The following is a 9,155-nucleotide window of genomic DNA, read 5'->3' as shown; positions in this document are numbered from 1 at the left end:
ATCTTGGAAAGTAGAATATCCAAAGCTAGAGAAGATGGAAGGAAGCACTAGAATTGGAAGTGCTTCCACTTCTGAAGGTGACTCTTGTCAATACTGGGCTTTATATTGGATAAGAGAACTGAATGAATTCTAAGCGAAAAGGGCAATTCCATGCATGAACCATTGAGAAGCCATGGTCTCAGATTCAGTAAGGAGGAGTTGGGATGGATGAGGTCCCTGAATTGTGTGTCAATAAGCCTTCATGATAGGAAGTCTGAGGGGTGTGGTGCTATGGGCATACCTTTCACTGCTCCTCTGGGCAGCTTGAGAAGGGTCTTGAGGATTTAATGGCATAAGTGGTTAAGTATAAAGAGCCAGGGCCATGGCGTTATCAGGACATCTTCAAGAGAGACCCATCCCAATGTGCTGTGTCTTTAATGAATGATGAAAGATGGGATTCCAACACAGACCATCCATGGGTCTTTCCACTATCTAAGAGAGCCCAAAACCTGAGCACTGTGATGCATTTGAACAGGCTGTGTCTGTGTGGGTATAAGCTGTTCTTATCCATGTCTGGAGGCATCTGAGGTGCACCCTTGTGTAGGGAGTCACATAGATGGAGGATGACATGTGGCCCAGACCTGTGGACAAATCCTCACTATTAGTGGGCTGCATTGTAATGTTGATATTAGGTTGGCTCTTGCTTGTTGTGGAGTCCAGAGTAGCTCCTATAAAGTCTATTCTCCGTACTGCAGTTAGTATGGATTTTTTTTTGTGGTTGATGCGGAGACCCAGAGATTGGAATACTGTTAATGCTCTGGATGTTGCCATCTGGACCTCTTAGGGCAACCAGTCTCTGAGAAGCCATCCATCCAAACATGGGAACATTGTGGTAATAACTTGCCTCCATCAGTGGGGAATATCAGAGAATTTTTTTTTTTAAAATGGAAAGGCCGAAGGGGAGAACTCTATTGTCAGTGCTCTCCCCCAGCACAAATCTTAGGAAACACTTGTAAAAGTGGTGGATGGCTACATGAAAGTAGGTGTCTTTAAGGTCAATAGCAATAACCCAGTCTCTTGGTTCTAAGGATGGAATTAGGATAGCTAGTGTAACCATTCTGAACTGCTGTGCTAGGGCAGTCATTTTAAGTTAAGGATTAGTCTGCACCCTCCACCTTTCTTAGTAACAAGGAAGTAATTGGAACTGAACTCTTCTGAGGCGCTCTGGTGGGACCTGTTTTATTGCTCCCAGAAGGAAAAGAATCAACTTGTTTTAAGAGTTCATCATGAAAAGAATGAGGGGTGGGGTGGGAAGGAGGAACAGAATGGAAGTGGATCATGTACCCTACTTTGACAATCTCCAGTATTCGTCTGAGATAAGGTACTTCTAGGCAGGCCAGTAGTGTGATCATCTTCAAAGGGGGGTAGTTGCATAACAAGTAATCAGTTGGAGTGGATTGCCTTTATGACATCAACTGAGGTCCCTGTTTTTGTGGGCTCCTGTTGCTTAGGAAGAGTGTGCTGATAGTACTGGAATCATCTCTAACTTTAAGCAGTTTGGGATCTACTGAAATGCCTTTTCATTACAGACACATAAGTTCCCAATGATTACAACATTGCTCTGATATCCTGAAGTTTACACAACAGTCTCTCCCTCAGGAATGATAGACTGATCGTGATATTTCATGATATTTCTGATCTTTTGGCAATTACTCAAAAAATGTGCAATTTGGAGTATGTTAATCATTTTTTTAAATCATTCGGGTTTAAATCATTCGTGGAATGGATATGAGCAACACATCTTGAAGAACAACAATTACAAGGTAAGTAACCATTCTTCTTTGAGTGCTTGCTCATGTCCATTCAGAATTAGGTGACTTACCAGCAGTGCCTGCAGATACAGGCAGGAGTTCATGGATGTGATGACTGAAATGCTGCTCTGCCAAAACCAGCATCATACCAAGCTTGTTGCATGATGGCATAGTGGGACATGAAGGTACGTACTGAAGACCATGTTGCGGCTCTGCAGCTATCCTGTATAGGTACATATGCCAGGAAGGCAGCTGAAGATGCCTGACCTCCTGCGGAGTGGGCTGACAGGGATGCTGGGGGCATGACCCCTACTTGCTCATAGCAGGATCAAATGCAGGCTGTGATCCAAGATAAGATTCGCTGGGATGACACAGGATAGCCTTTCATTCGGTCAGCGACTGTGACACAGAGCTGTGTGGAGCGGTGGAAAGGCCTGGTCCTGTTGATGTAAAAGGTTAGAGCCCTCCTGACATCAAGTGAATGTAGGCACCTCTCTTCACTGGAGCTGTGAGGCTTTGGATAGAATACTGGCAGAAAAATGACCTGGTTGATATGAATGTGGGAAACAATCTTCAGCAAGAATGCGGGGTGAGGACGAAGTTGGACTTTGTCCTTAAAAAAAGACTCTGTATGGAGGCTTTGAGGTCAAGGTGATCTCCGTGACCCTCCTCACACAGATGATTGCCACCATAAATGCAACCTTCCAGGACAGGTTGTGAGGAAGCAGGAAACCAGTGGCTCAAACGGCAGCACAGTGAACCGGGAGAGGAGGAGGTTCAGATCCCATTGGGGAACCGGGTCCCACACCGAAGGAAAAAGCCTCTCTAGATCTTAGAGGAAGCTGGCTGCTATTTTGTGGGGAAGAAATATTCTGCCCTGTAGCGGAAGATGAAAAGCTGGTATCGCCGCTAGGTGTACCTTGATGGATGAGAAGTCTAAACCTTCCTGTTTCAGGTGTAGCAGATAGTCCAAGATCACCTGTATAGGCGATTTTGTTGGACCATCAGGTAACGAGGGCCTTTGCCACTCCATGAAGTCAATGGCGGCAGGCTCAACACCCGTGCAGGCAGTTACTCTTGGGGTCAGCGAGGGTAGGTGGCCCGACTCAGGTTCTCCTGAGGTCCCCAATCTTTTCTTAGCTGACTTCAGTGCTGGCAAGCATTCTTTTTTGGCGTGCATCTTTGGCCACTTCTTTGGCACCGGGAATGTTGAATGGTACTGGGAGGATGCCAACAGCGGGGGAGTGCTCCTCATCGATGCTGCGGTGCTCGGGGCCGACTCCAACCTTGGTTCTGATGCCGGTCTCAGTGCTGACTACATCAGAAGAGCCTTGAGTCTGTCTCAGTCCTTCTTGGTCCATGGGCAAAAACTCTTACAGATCTTACACTTTTCTCACATGTGAACTTCCTCCATGCACTTTAAACAGCTCTGGTGCCAACTCAGTGGCACAGGCTTCTTGCAAGAAGCGCAGGGTTTGAACTTCAGGGACCCAGGCATGCTCCGACCCTGGGTAAAACACACTAACTTCTAACTACTAAACTATATACACTAGAATAAAGCAGGTGAAACCACTAGGAATACTACTTGTGAGAGCACGAGAGTGTTCCAGCACCATCATGGGTGGTAAGAAGGAAGTGAGAGGGAGGGGAGCTGGCACTGCCCTATAGACAAGCACATATGTGCACTGCTGCAGGGAGCACTAGAGCTGGCCCTTTGGATATGACTAGGGGAAAAATTTCTGGCACTGGTACATGGGGTGCCCGCACACCTGATTCAGAATGGGCATAAGCAAGCACTCCGAGAAGAACAATATAATATCAAACAGTCAAAGAGGTAGGAAAAGCACATGACCACAGTGCAGGAATGTGGACTTCAACAGCTGAGCTCTGTGCACAGGCAAGTTCCATAACCTCTCAGCCTCAGTTTCTTCATCTGTAAAGTGAGGGTAATTCTTCTGCTTTATAGCAGTAATAAGAATTATTGCTTATCTGCTGGGTATTAAATATAAACTCCTATGCATGCTACTGTAGTAGAAAGCGAGAACCTAAGACCCAAGGCCAAGAATGACAGCCAGCAGTTAAGACCTGTTATTATGAAGCAACGTTAGCAGAAGTCACAAGAACAGAGCTGGTATAGCAGAAATACACATTCCTAAAAAAAGGTTAGGCACAGAACACACAAGCACCTGCCAGAACATCCTGATACCAGGAATGGTAGAAGTTCATTCCTCAAAGATAACACGGACATACCACCCCCCTCCAAGGTTAAGGTAACAAGCTGATAGAGATGGTTTGAGCGAACCATTCTGTACAAAGTAAAGAGTGGCATTTTGCCACGGCAGAGGGTAGCAATTACACATGTTAGACAGGCAATATGAAACTTGTTTGTATCAAGTGTATAAAAGAGGGTCTCAAGGAGAGTGTCTTTGTCTGGCCAAGTGAGGAACGGAAAGTCCCATCATTTACTGAGCTGGTCCTGTCATGGGCATACATATATTAAGTGTATTTGTAGCATGTATAGGGTGCTTTTTACCATGCCACATCAGCAATAAACATGGGCTGATGCCTTCATTACTGAAACAGATTTCTGGTTTTACTGAGTAATCCAATCATGGTTTGTTGTATGGGCTATCTGTACAGAACTGGGACTGCATATACATTGGGAGAACACACACCGCCAACAGCTAGATTAAGAAAATAGACAAAGTACACCAGAGGGGATATTGCAGAGGCAGAAGGGCTAAATGCAGAAAGGGACTTCAGTGTTATGACATCTAACTTTCAGAGGCCCTGTGGTCCAATGGAATCATAGAAGATTAGGGTTGGAGGGGACCTCAGGAGGTTATCAATCACGTCCAACCCCCTGCTCAAAGCAGGACTAACCTCAGCTATATCATCCCAGCCAGGGCTTTGTCAAGCCTCAGCTCAAAAACCTCTAAAGATGGAGATTCCACCACCTCCCTAAGTAACCCATTCCAGTGATTCACCACCCTCCTAGTGAAAAACTCTTTCCTAATATCCAACCTAGACCTCTCCCACTGCAACTTGAGACCATTGCTCCTAGTTCTGTCAGCTACTACAACTGAGAGCAGTCTAGCCCCATTCTCCCTGGAACCCCCTTCAGGTGGTTAAAGGCTGCTATCAAATCCCCCCTCCTTTTCTGCAGACTAAATAAGCCCAGTTCCCTCAGCCTCTCCTCATAAGTCATGTGCTCCAGCCCCCTAATCATTTTTGTTGCCCTCTGCTGGACTCTCTCCAATTTATCCGCATCCTTTCTATGGTGGGGTGGGGAGGGCAAAACTGGATACACTACTCCAAATGTGGCCTCACCAGTGCCAAATAGAAGGGAATAATCACTTCCCTCACTCTGCTGGCAATAGTCCTCCTCCTACTAATGCAGCCCAATATGCCATTAGCCTGCTTGGTAATAAGGGAACACTGCTGACTCATATCCAGCTTCTTTGTCCACTGGAACCCCCAGGTCCTTTTCTGCAGAACTGCTGCCTAGCTAGTCAGTCCCCAGTCTGTAGCAGTGTATGGGATTTTTTCTGTCCTAAGTGCAGGACTCTGCACTTAACCGCATCAGATTTCTTTTGGCCCAACCCTCCAATTTGTCTAGGTCACCCTGGAAGGTAGGGATAGGATACAGGGTATCTACCATTTCCGCTATCTTAGTGTCATCTGCAGATTTGCTGCAGGTGCAATTCATCCCATCATCCAGATCATCAATGAAGATCTTGAACAAAACTGGCCCCAGCACTGACCCCAAGGGCACTCTGCTTGTTACCTGCTGTGAGCTGGACATTGAGCCATTGATCACTACCTGTTGAGCCTGATGATCTAGCCAGTTCAGTCTCAACTTAAGTGCCCAGGCTTCTTATACAATGCATGGAGGAGGCACCTAAGAATGGAGTTCACAGAAACCAGCATACTGAGTGGGGAGCTGCCTTAAGCTCCTCCCTTCAAGGGAGTTAGGTGCTTATCTCTGCTTGGGGATTCACAGCTCTGAATCTGCTCCTGGAGTTAGGGCTGACCTGATATAAATGCTTTTCTCACAAAGCAGACATCTTCCTACACCATTATAGCTACAGCAGCTAGGTATTCAGCCTGATTTGGAGCGGGAACATGCACTTGAATCTTCCATATCCCATGTGAGTGCCCTAACCACCAGCTATAGTCTCTCTCTCTGGCCCAATTAATATTTATACAAAGTGAAACAGAGGGAGACCCACCTGTGAATACCCCACAGCCTGGGTGTTAGGGTAATCAACAGGGATGTGGGAGACCCCAGCTCAAGTTCCTGTTCCAAATCAAGCATAGTGGGGTTTGAAAACAGGTCTCCCGCCTCCCACCTGAGTGCCCTAACCATTGAGCTAGTGGGTATTCTAATACACACACGCACTGCAATCTTGATGGCTCCATCTATCTTTTGTGGGAAGTGAGAGCTGGTAAATATGCTGACTCACTGGATGCAGCCCTGCAACTGAAAGGTAAGCAAGACCTTGTATATGAATCCTACTGGGTCTTAGGCATGAGCTAGGGCAGTGGTAAAAATGAGAAAGTAAGTAATTTTTCAGTAATAGTGTGCTGATACGTCTGTATTTTTGTCTGATTTTGTAAGCAAGTAGTTTTTAAGTGAGGTGAAACTTGGGGTACGCAAGACAAATCAGACTCTGGAAAGGGGTACAGTAGTCTGGAAAGATTGAGAGCCAATGAGCTAGGGGATCAAGCAGCTTGGCTGGGTCAGAATTTAAGTGGTTTAGCACATGCCCACTTGTGGGTGTTTAAGCCCTCCTACAGGGTTAGGCCGCAGCTGAGTGTGGGTTCTGAGGATCATCATGGCAGCTAAATATTGGACTTAGGTGCCTAAATCCCTTTGTAGATCTAGCCCCATTCCTCTTTGCTCCTGCCTGCTGAAACACAATTTGGAGCGTTTGCTGGAGGTCTTCAATACCCACAGCCCATATATATGTCTTTAATAAACACCCAAAATAGTGATATGATGAGACCATTTTCTGTAAGGAGAAATGAGAAGCTTGTGCTACAGTAAGTAGTAAAAAAAGAGAACAGTCTATAAATGCTAGATATTTCCAGATGGTTACTAAGTCATTAAAATTCTGAATCATGCTGATAATGAAAAATATGCCCATAAAAGCTGAACAACTTTGGGAGCTATTTCTCTAAAGAAGAGCTATGTAACACTTGACACTATTACATTAGAACCAAGGTGAGCAATCTTGACTGCCATAAGTAAGTCATTTCATATATGAGACACTGAATGCCAACATTAATTAGTTCCAATACTCTTAGGTCACTATCATAACATTCCTTTATGTTGCCCTCTCATTTGATAAGGAGCTAGAAGGCAGCTCTTTGATAAGAAATTGAGTTTATCCATCTCATTCTCTCATCCTTCTGTGACAAATTCATGAAGGGAGTACTATTTTTCCTATCCCAAGATTGTTAGAACAGGAATCAGGCTCTGTACTATTTCACAGTAGGCAGCAGTAGCATGGATTGTTCTTATGTGTTTCAAAATTTGTGTTTTGCTTCATGTACAAATAGAGCAACAAAGTGAAAGCATCAAGACCTCCAAACTGCAATCTTGTCCTTCATGCTGGACCTGTCATTTTGCTTTGGAGCTTTGAAACCCAGACTTCTCAGATGATATAAATGAGGTAACCCAAAACCCACTGTACAAATATGAAGGAAAAGCATATACAAATTAAACAAAAACTTTTTTTCAGATGCAAGATAAACAAAACAAATATTTATTTTTAACATTATCCTTCCATATTTATGCAAACAGCTCTGAACACAAACACACCTGAATATTTCAGGCATTCCACACAATTATTGTATGTAGAAAGAACAAGGAAAATTAACATGCCAGAACAAAATCAGAATAAACCCCCTCCCCCCAAAAAACGCAAAAAAACTTTCCTTTTCGGATACTGCAGTCTTCATAAAAAGTTTTCTATATAGCGTACCTGGAAACACAAAAACTAGTGTCAAATTTAGATAATAAAACAGCTAAGTCCTCCTTTTCTGGTACGCTTTTTATCTGCTACAAGGTACATGCTACCTCATTAATACATTGTGCACGGGTGTACATTCCCTCTGGTTTCACAAATTACTAAAAAAGTAATAACAGGACAACATATTACAAAATATAAGACTATAAAGGCAAGAACAACTGGTTTAGTCACCATTCACTGGGTTTAATCATGAGTGATGCAAACTAACAAGCAAAGAAGACTGTAGCAGGGAATGTGCCATTATGCATCAAAGAATTTGTGTGTCAAATCAAACCAGATGTGCCATTTGCCCAACATTCATTCATCAATATATTACATATTAATCTGTTCATAATTAGTCTCAAGTGTATTTACAGTTTCACTACTGTAACAAGATTTTGAAATGAATGTTTTATTCTAAGTGTTAAACAGAAAACATATCGTACTAGCTATGGGGAAAAAGACTGCCTACAATATGGGAGTTGAGATTCTAAGTGGAGGAAGCAGCTTGGTTCTTGCAGGTGCAACTTGTCACTACTGTCTGTATAGAGAATATAACAACATTGTTCCAGTCTTCGTTGGCTCTCAAACTAGACCCTATACTTCAGGTCAGGTTTAAGCAAATAGACAAGGATTTGTTCTTCAAAGGACAAAGAGCTACTTTTTGGCAATGTAAAAGTAGGTAGTACAGACTGTATAGGTAGCATCTGATCACAAGAATATACAGTTGTGTTGCAATGGATTTTTTTCTATACTATATTCATTTTTGCTTACATATTTATTTTATAACAAATGGTTATATCATTTACATTACATTAGCACCCAAAAGGTATAAAAAAAACAAGGTTACTTACCAGTAACTGTTGTTCTTCGAGATGTGTTGCTCATATCCATTCCAATGTAGGTGTGTGCGCGCCCCGTGCACAGATTCCCGGAACTTTTTTCCCTAGCAAGCCCCGCATGGCCAGCTCAGGCGCCCCCTGGAGTGCCGCGCTCATGTCGCGGTATAAAGGGCGCTGCTGGCTGCGCGGGTCCCCAGTCCCTTCTTTCTGCCAACTCCGACAGTGGGGACGGGGGTGGGTTTGGAATGGATATGAGCAACACATCTCGAAGAACAACAGTTACTGGTAAGTAACCTTGTTTTCTCTCTTCGAGTGATTGCTCATATGCATTCCAATGTAGGTGATTGCGTAGCCGTACCTTGGAGGAGGGTAGGAGTTATCGGTGACCTGATCTAGACAGCACGGCTCTGCCGAACCCTGCGTCTTCCCTCGCTTGTTCCACGATGGCGTAATGCGACGTGAACGTATGGACTGACGACCAGGTCGCTGCCCTGCAGATGTCCTGC

The 9,155-nt window shown here is 44.3% G+C and overlaps 1 protein-coding gene across 1 annotated transcript in view; it reads right to left on the bottom strand.

Moving 5' to 3' along the window:
• Nucleotides 1–7,540: 7,540 nt before the first annotated feature.
• The window catches only part of RNF17 (ring finger protein 17), a 231,571-nt gene continuing 229,956 nt past the window's right edge, over nt 7,541–9,155 (bottom strand). Inside the window, exon 40 of the mRNA XM_067562728.1 lies at nt 7,541–7,780. The gene's annotated coding sequence lies outside the window, so the exon portion shown is untranslated. The remainder of the gene's footprint in view (nt 7,781–9,155) is intronic.

The sequence above is a fragment of the Emydura macquarii genome, unplaced genomic scaffold (genome assembly GCF_026122565.2).
Source record: "Emydura macquarii macquarii isolate MOO-44397 ecotype Brisbane River unplaced genomic scaffold, CSIRO-AGI_Emac_v2 contig_2473, whole genome shotgun sequence".
NCBI classification, from domain to species: Eukaryota; Metazoa; Chordata; order Testudines; family Chelidae; genus Emydura; species Emydura macquarii.
This window is presented reverse-complemented; position numbering and strand designations above follow the sequence as displayed.